The sequence below is a fragment of the Ascaphus truei genome, chromosome 1, assembly GCF_040206685.1.
Source record: "Ascaphus truei isolate aAscTru1 chromosome 1, aAscTru1.hap1, whole genome shotgun sequence".
Lineage (NCBI taxonomy): Eukaryota > Metazoa > Chordata > Amphibia > Anura > Ascaphidae > Ascaphus > Ascaphus truei.
The window spans coordinates 264,632,666-264,642,665 of NC_134483.1; the positions used below are offsets into that span (position 1 = coordinate 264,632,666).

The window sequence follows — 10,000 nt, forward strand, 5'->3', positions numbered from 1 at the left end:
CTCCAAATTTTGCCTATCAATACATGGAGAACGAATTGACCTGCAGCTATACAGTTCTTTAGGTAATTAGAGATTGCACACATGAAACAATTTAAAAAAATAAATAATATAAAAAAAAAAAGACTGAACTGCAGCTTTAATTGCCAAACCACTGGAGTCATATACCTCATCACATGTAGGTGTGGTATGCGATATGTTGGGAAACCCATCATGCTTGAAAGTAAGGATACTTGAACATCTGGGCTCGATTAGGAATGAGCAAGATACTTCAGTAGCATGACACATCCAACGATATCACAATGGCGACCCACATTACCTTACATTCTGTGTGATTTAACATATACCATGGGGCCCGCGGTAGTCATTTATCTTATTTATGTGAAATAAACTGCTATAAGTTAAGTACACTTTGTACTAACATATCCCAGTGCTCAGACATGTAGAAGCAGGGATTTATACAATTCAACTAACAAGGTTGTAACCATGACGGGCTCACAGTAGGATACCACATTAGTTAACTGAGTTACTTCTGTCATGGCTACACCGCCCTTTGTTTCCGTGATTGGCTACAATGGGTGCACACACGCTTTTCAATGCGGATATCAAGCTAAGGAAAGGATCAGGCATCACTCCCTACACCTTGACAAAGTGCCTGATCGGCGTGAAACGTAACGTCGGTTTTTACTTATGTCACTCCGATGACGTCATCTGGGAGCGCTTCAATGGATGTCTGAGGGAAACTGCACCAGTGCACACCTATTTGCAACGCTCCATCAGGTTGTATAATTCTGCTCATCTTGACACCGCTGCCATACACCACCCTTCCAATTGTGGACATACATGGTACATTTGTATATACATATGTGACGGGGGAGGGCTGCCAAGTGAGTAATAAAGGGGTCACCCCCATTAGGCACCGTCTGGGAGGTGAGGGGTTAACCAGAAATCTACCCATAATACATATGTTCCCCCTGCCTCACAACCGAAAGGTATGTCCCGTGGTTATCATGTTTCCCACATTTAGAGGAATTTTATGTGTTTTTATTCCCCTGCCTCATGGTTAAATGTGTTCTATTTGCTAGATGTATATGTTGGTACAATTATTGGTGTTTGTGCCTTTACAGTGTGTGCACCAGCCACATACACTGGGATCAGGTCAGGAGGGGAAAGGGTTAATTGCATTTACATGTTTATTGCCCTTTGTCCCATTTCCCGTCTTTGCAGTCTCCATTTATGCAGCATCTCCATAGGTCGCCATTGGAGCCCCATGATAATCCTATGGAGATTCCAGCGATTTGGGGCCCCGATTATCACAGAAGACCTGCAGGTGGCGCCCGAGAGGAGGAGCGGCGTTTCCCCATTGAAAGTGAATGGAGTAATGCATTTCAATGGGGAATCCTTGAGGCCGATCCTCCGGAGACGAGCTAGCAGCCAGCCAGACCGCAAAAGCCGGGAAACAATGTCTTGGAAAGAGCTTTGATCAGGCCTCGGTCAAGTTTACGTCCAATTGGCATGGGAAGCTTGTGTTCTAGGGCATCCCGGAATAAAATGATTTTTGCCCCTAGCCCCTAGGAACCCCCTCACTCGACCCCAACCGGGGTCCGACAATTAATGGCGGCGAGAAAGGGTCGCACCGGCCATGAGGGTCCTACCATTGACCGCAATGGCGGAGAAAGCCGCGTGGCCTTTCAAACACTAGGTGGAAAACAGTGTAAACTGAAAACCCATAACTCCGGTTCCGTGGGGACCAGAGGGCTGGGATTTGGCCAGGATGTTGTCACTGCTCCGGCATGACTGCATGGCAATTTCCAGCCCTCAACCGAATGGAGTAGGGTTAACTGTGAAAAAGTGTGAGTTGCCCATTGACTCCAATGGGTAGCGGAGGTCCCATTGAATCCTATGGCGGCGCCGGCCCATGCATTTCCTATGGTGGCGCCCGGCCCCATTGATTCCAATGGAGGTAAATGCCCGCGAGGAAGCAGCTAAGTGTAAAACTGTAAAAATCTGAAGTCCATAACTCCGGTTCTGTGCGGACTAGAGAGCGGTGATTTGGCCAGCATGTAGTCATCGTTCCTGCATGGGAAATACTGACACTCTCTGAGCAACAGAATGGAGGCAGGTTAATTGTTTAGTTTGGGTTTCTGCCATTGACTTCAATGGCAGAGAAATGCAATGTCTGTAATGTGCATTTAAAGTGTATTTCTATAACTCCGGTTCGGTGGGTCCCAGCGAGCTGAAAATTGGCCACCGTTGTAGAATCCCATCCGGCATGAGGATCTGGCAATTTGTAGCCCGCTCGGCCCAGCCGAACGGAATATATATATATATATATATATTATATATATATATTATATATATATATATATATATATTATATATATATTTTTTTTTTTTAAAGAAATATACTGTATTTGGTGTCTGGCATAAAAGCCAGGGAAAGATACTGGCTCTGCAGTATGTTAATGTTCAGGGGGGTGCCTATATGTCTACAACAGGCCCCCTGATCAAAGGCTCCCCCACCCTGATTGTGTATGCTAGGGCAGAGAAGAGCATGACTTGGGTAGTTCTGTAGGTGTTAGAAATCACACCACCAGACAAAGGTTTTCCTGTCTAGGGACCCAAAAGGCAGGACTAGGAGACGCCAGTCTTTTTGGGAGTGGGGCTAGGGAAATGAGCCCCTGATTAGAATAATGCCCCACCCCTGTGGGCAGGTATTACCTTGCTTTCAACGTGAGGTGGCAAGCGGTAATTGGGTGGAGGTAATTGGTAACCAATACCTGGCACCCAATCGTTAAGGGACAGGGCTGAAAACCCCATATAAACGAGTGTAAACCCTATGCCCAGTGTTTTCGTTTGTATCCTGTATGCTGAATGAATTGCCAATCCAGATCCTGATTGCTTCGTTGCCCTAACCCTAAGTAATTGTCCATATTCTGTGTGTTATTTGTATATTCTGTGTTGTTCACCTTTTTCAAGGAATAAACTATATTTATAATATGTAAGTCGCATTCAATTCAACCCAGAGATATTTTGTGTATATATTAACCCTGCACAAGCTACCTTGACAACATACACTCGTCGGCTTTAGCATATGGACATTTGACTGGCACATAATTGGTACAGGGATCTGTCCGGCTATAACCCAAGTCACTAGTACATTTGTGAGTGAGACAGTGTAGATATAGCAGTATCCTAGCATTGGAAACACTAACAAGATGGATTCCCCTATAGACTCATCTTTTACACAGTAACATTGTATATGTTATTGGGGAATGGATTCAACTGTAACCTTTGCAATTCCATGTGTGTAGCAATTAGTGTGATACATTCAGGTGGCAAGCTAAATAAAGAGTGTCAGGACCTATTATGGTATAGCAGTTCAATAATGGACCAGCATACATGAAGAGTTACAGCAATCTCTTTTTGGTGTGTGCCTTCTGGTGACCCTAGAGTCATTTTTTGCATGATCTATACTCTATGATATATGAACTGGTTTATGTTGGTTCCTCATCTTCTTTTCTTTTCACAATTTCCCACTATCTGTTCAGGGGATTTAGACAGGCTCTCTAACTAGAGCATCATACAATTTTCTCTCACTGAAGTGTTTTTTCTCCCTGTTATTTTTAATGACATTATGTGGTTCATTGTATATATGTTTAATAAAAGATTTTAGCTAACAATATTAGGTGAGTGGCTATATAGGGGTTAACCCAAGGATTGAATACTTCCTAGCCCTCAATTGTCATAGAGAGTGCACATAGGTTTTTTCTGGTTGTCTTGTCAATCATCCTTTTTCTCTGAATTCTATATTCCCGTATGCACCCAATTGATAAACACATTTATCTAAATAATAGGAGAGCGGTAGTAACTCCTTTTTTTTTTCATATATTCTATTGAATAACAGCCTCGAGGCTTATCTATGGTACGTGGTCTCTAATCGCTGAGACCCATGCTGTTTGCTTTCCTGGGGCCTGTGAGCAGCTGAAGGCTGTGATGTAATGGACATCAATCCGAGATTCAGCCAACCAGTGAGAGGGATTTCCCTCCCCCAAGCGGAGCACTGCTCTGAAAGCGGCAGAAGGCAGACGTATGTATGCGAGTACGTGCTGCTAGTTGGGCGATCTACAGACCCACAGGGCAGACTGTTCTACGGCAGGTGAACCCTATCTGGACTTGGTCACCCTGTAGGAACGGAGGCATGGAGGTGAACACCAGTGATACTCCTGACGTAGGACCAGAGCCTTTCAGAGAGGACGACCATCCCAGCTCCCGGGGATTCCGTGCAGCAGATGTAGGACCATTTCCTTCACAGCCGTGCAGCAGATGTAGGACCATTTCCTTCACAGTGGTTATTATACCTACATGACTATTTGGATCTATTTTCTTGTACGTGCATATCTCACCTTTTTATGAATACACTATACTTTAAATACTACACTATGCGGGTGTTGCGCTTTCTTTTCTTTTTGTATACCAAGGAGATATTAATTAGATATAAGTTATGCTGCAATTGGGGTTAAATTGTTAACCATTTTGTGATTTAGCTTAATGGCTAAAGAATATACGTTTAAGGTGATTGTTATATAACATGTTTAGGAGCCTATTATTCATTATATGGCAGGGGAGGCCAAGCTTGATCCTCAAGAGCCACCAAAGTGTCTGGTGTTTTCGGCCTATCCCTGCTTCAGCCACCTGTGCTGAAGTAGGGATATCCTCTTGTGGATTGAGTGCTACGTTCAAATGTGAAAATTACTTCCTATAAGGAATCTCTGTATATTAGCAGATATAGCAGAGTTTGCTTAAGAAAAGAATGGATATTGCTTTAAAAAGGGAGATGGTTTTATTGTAACTATGATGAATATTGTAAAGCAAATTAATCCTACAGGGTAATATGTAATTGCAGTCTCTGGAGTTAACGAAAAATAAAGGGATAGTGAAGATACGTCTATCTGCCCGTATAACCATAGGACGAGCCATAGATAGACAGTGGGGTACCCCATCCTCATGTAGTTGAGGGGACGTTAAAGCACGACACCTTGAATGTATTCCAGCCATGCTGTGATATAAATGGCCAAATTGATCAAACCAACATAGGTTGAACTCTATAGACGTGTCTCTTTTCAACCTATGTTACATTTTGACAACCGATACATAAGCTATATTTGTGATGGGGCTTAATTTTTGTTTACCTATAGGTCCTATAAAATAGCCACTGCCTTTCTTCCCAGGTAGTCTTGTAGTGTCAAAGCAAAAAAATATAATCTTAAAATATTAATATCGCTTTCCTTAATCAAGGGATGGGATTGGTGAGCAATGTCATGGAGACCATCCAGGAAATTAAAAATTACTGTAATAAAGATAACAATTTTAACTTTTCCTGGTCGTCCCATGGCAGTGGTCAATGGGAAGTGCACAAGCAGTAAGGAAAGGGAGGGAATTAATAATTACACCACAAGTCATAAATAAATAGCCACAACAGACTGTAGTACTTTGAATACAAAATGTGCACCTGTTGATATGTCAACATTTAAAATGATATCTGATTTAACGTATGGAGGACCAGACTGATGCCCTGCACAATTCTGTGGGTGATGCCAGAGCTTTAGCAGCCCATCGATCTGGTAGAATGTGCTCTTAGTCGGTCTGGAGTCTGCCTTCCACGATCCTGAGAGAGCAGGTTTAACCCCCCCCAAAAAAGAGAAAACAAAAAACCACTACAATAGTGCACATTGTGTGAAATAGTGTGGGATTTGCGGGTAGTGTCTTGGCTCATATGTAAAAACACTTACAAAAAATAAATGATATGAAGACGTTACAACTATAGGCTGTTGTGTGCCTCTTTACTCCCTGTCTTGGCTCTCTGGTACCAAGGGTGTATCAGAACGAGGTGTATCCAGACTTGCACAGGTAGGTATCCCTCAAAGAATGAAGATACAGACAATAGTGCAGATCAATTATGAACAAGTGTTTAGTGTCCACAAACACATACTCACACTTTGTATAAAATTAAAAGCAATAACAGGTTGAGGTCTTTGCTGTTAGCCGACTGGTAATCCTGTCCTTGTCCGAGAAACAGCTTTTCCTGTGATCCGACACTGACTCCAAGCTGCTGGCGCGCGCACCTCTCGAGAGAGGTTAGAGGATCTGAAGCTGAGAGCAGTGGTATCGAGATCCTTGCAGAGCGGGAGCGTGAGCAGCTAGCTGTGTGTGAGGGAGACAAGCCCCAGCGAGTGACGTCACACACCAGAGCTCTGTGTGTTTGTTAACTTTGAGTGTTAACACTGAATCCTTTTTCTAGACCTGTGTAACGCCTGTATGCCCGCAGACCTGGCCAGTCCCCAGTACTGAGGTGGGTAAGGGTATAACACGCACCCACAGCAGTGAGGGCGTGCCCGGAGTGTGGTAAGGTGGATTGCCGGGCCTGGTGGAAAAAGGGTTAACGTGATACTTGCTGAGTCCGGGGTGCCAGAGGGACTGAGATCCAGATCCAAGTGCCGTGGGGCAGGAGAAAGCAGCGTAGTGAGGTCCAAAGCAGAGTTCAGGGGTAGCGAGGTACACGTAGTCAAACAAGGCCGAGATCAATCCAAAGGTATCCAAACAGAGGCAGGGACAGGAACAAGAGCTGTAACAGATAACAGAGCTTGGCATAGACACTGCACACAGGAGTCACAGAGAAGCTATGCAGAGCAACGAAGGAGAGGGCAGACTGGGGTTATAAAGGAATGAGGGCCAATAGTAGCAAGGGGTGGAGCGGAGGCCTGTCCAGGTGATCGCAGGGATAGGTCCAGGTGAGCAGGGAGACAGGGGTGTGATCTATGGTAATTGCCTGCAGCCGATGGCGGGGGTGGAGCCAGCAGCGCGGGAGGGTTGGTAAGACGATTGGGTGCGCGCGCCCTCTGTAAGGCTGCCGTGCGCGCTCCGGTCGCGTGCGTGAGTGCGCCGTGGAGGAACGGCTCGGTGTGGGGGAGGAACAGATGAGAGACCGAGGGAACGGGGAACCGGGGCAGGGAGCTGCCGTGGGGCCTGAGGTGACGGGGACCCGCTGAGAGGCGCGTGTCCCCCGATCCGTTACAACCTGACAGCAGGAATTATAGTATAGATGATATAAGTGGATTCCAGAAATCAAACTTGGATTGGTTTCGCCATATGCAGAAGCTATTCGAGACTCTGTAATAAACTTCCGACGTGTTTGTTTCCTTGCTGCCATCAAGGGCCTATGAGTGCGAGAATTATTTTCTCTGCAGCATGATATGCTCAACTGCCAAAGACCATCTCTCTGGATTAGTATGTTGAATGAGGCCCCGAGATAGGTCTGGCGATATTGGTAAGTGAACATTTGCTCATTAGATGGGTGCAAATAAATGTCCCACCTTTCAATATATATCAAATAGTCCACGGTCCGGTTCTTTTCTCAATAAATTCCAAGACAATAGAAAACATCTTTTACAGCATCATTTCAGTCAGTTGTATCATTCAGGCATTCAGTATTTAGTTATAGAGTGGAGAACCCTTAGCTTGGTGTTAAATTATTCTGATTCTATACATCCAAATACAATCTTTATAAATTTTTCTTCAAGCAGCCTTAACATAGCAAGCTGTTTGTTTCAATGTCAGCCCAAAATGTTCGTCAATCATTAGAACGCTACTTCTTTCTTTAGCATGATTTACTTTGATTTAGAAGAACCTCTTTGTTCTGTCACGAAGTAACTATAGTTTATCCTATTGTCACAGGAGACCAGGGGGCCTATGGAGAGAGCAGCGAATTTTAAAATTGGCGAATTTATTAAAAAGTAGCTTTTTTGGAGAGTTTTATTCTCCATATGCAGAAAAGTGCGAATTCTGCTATGTTTAACATGGATGCGTGTGGCGAGTTTAAATTGGCGAGATGCGCGCTTCAGAAACGTGTAAAAACAAATTCGCGCCTTTTTTTTCCCTTTGCAATGGCCGCGAGCGGCAGCTTCTTGCCAGTTTTTTCTGGCGAGGCAAAAAGGAGACAATCGCGCCATTTTATTGGCGCGAACAGCCGCTAGATGCCGTTCGCGCCTCTCTGCATACGGATATTTTTAAAACTGGCGAGATTGAGGTTTTCGCCAGCCGCGAGGCGAGTTTTACAAATAGAAAAGAAAAATTGGCGCGTTTTTCGGAACTCGCCATTTTCTGCTGCTTTCTGCGCGATTTTCTCCAAAAAATGGCGAATTTCGAAATAGCGCTGCTCTCTGCATAGGCCCCCAGATCTTTTAACAAATTTATACCGGGATCATTCAATAGGCAAAACAAGGCAGTGAAATAAAATGGGGGTTATTTGGATAAAACCTCAAACACAACAGAAATATATACACTTACTGGGGTCTGGGGATTGAGATTTGGCCTTTCCTAGGTGCAGGGCACCCGCTTGCAAGGGCTTACCCTGATAGGAACCTTGTCGTGGCCGTCCTGGCCCAAGATTCGGTTGAAAAGCCTGACCGAGACCTAGTCCTGGAACTGATTTTGGCAAGAAATCGTGAGCGCTACGTTCGATTTGTAGAACTTGGCCACAAAAGACGGGACTGTGTCTCTGCGAGGCAGACTTTCCTAGCTTCAAAACGAAGCCGGTTGCTCTGCAATTTTGAACAGAGAAACTTTGCAAAGCCTACCCTAGCTTCATCGACTCAAGTCAAAGGATGGCCCCAGTTCTCGGACTCGGCTGTCTCCTTACATGCACTCCACTAAGCTATCCTCCCCGCCAGCCAATGGGAATAGAGGCGTGCCAAGCCGGCTCGAAAAGCCGGGTAAGCGGGAAATATGATTTAGCCAATGGGAGAAGCGCCTACGAGCTGTGTCTCCCCCAGCTAACTCTTTGCCACCTGCTGGGCAGACTCGACCAAATCTGGCACATACAAAAAGGTGTCCCCACAGGGTGCTCTTTGTTCTCCCGACTTGGCAATTCGCCCTTTCTCGTCATTGCTGTCTTTTGTTGTATACATTTGGCTATGCTCAGTAGCACTCCTTTTGAGATATAGGTATATAATGTGATGGGTTTTGGAGTTTCTTGAGCTTGCTGGGAGTGTGTGTTTATTATCCATGTAGACTGATGGCAGATACAATAGATATCCTTTTAAAAAGGAATGGTATACATCAAATAAGTAAACATGGGACAGATGTTGATCTAGGAAGAAATTCAATTGCTATTATTGAAGGAAGGAATTCATTTTTTCCCACTTACGAGACATCATTGGTAATGTTCCACTGGGGTTGTTTTCCTTCCTCTGAATGAAAATATTGCAAGAGCTGGAGGGTGTGATTGATAAAAATTACGGTAAGAATGATAACCATTTAGATCTACCCTAGATGTATGTAACTGCCAGCTGCCATGGAGCGTGATTCTTCAACAAATTTTTTCAAAAATAAAAAATCTCCAGCACAAACTCGCCTAGGGGTTTCCTGCACTGTTTCCGCAGCAGTTTAAGTTATTCACAAATTCCACAGCCTGTGCAATACACGTGGGGCATTTTTTGGCTTTTTTGTTACTGAAATACAGAACCGCAAAATTACTTGTTACATTTTTAGCCACCATAAACTGAAAATACCAAGTTAAACATATACTGTACATTTTTGTGGAGCTGCATTTAAAAATGTTCCAGGATAAGTCATTCAGTAATCTTTGCAGATCACATGTGGAAGTGTACATTTTACAAATGTATTTTTCTTCTGACAGTTTACCCGATACTCTGCACTAATGGTTGGGGTGTTTTACGGAAAGAAAAGATACGGTAAGCGAAAAATGATCTTACCCGTTTGTGGGTAATAGGTAAAAGTACCCCAGTGTGCAGAGAGCAGCATGGCTTCAACATGGGATTTACAAAATGTGTACAAGAAGCACGAAAGCAGGTCCACTTGTCTACAACAAGCAAGTGTGTGTGTGTAACAGTGTGTGTGTGTGTGTGTAACAGTGTGTGTGTATCTCCAATAAAGAACATCGCTGCTTCAAAGAATTCTGGGAAACGCCATACAAATGAGCACA

General features: G+C 44.2%; 1 long non-coding RNA gene across 1 annotated transcript in view; it reads left to right on the top strand.

Moving 5' to 3' along the window:
- Nucleotides 1-9,600: 9,600 nt before the first annotated feature.
- Nucleotides 9,601-10,000, top strand: part of LOC142496736 (uncharacterized) — a 10,976-nt gene continuing 10,576 nt past the window's right edge. The window contains exon 1 of the long non-coding RNA XR_012802095.1: nt 9,601-9,749. This is a non-coding gene — a long non-coding RNA (uncharacterized LOC142496736). The remainder of the gene's footprint in view (nt 9,750-10,000) is intronic.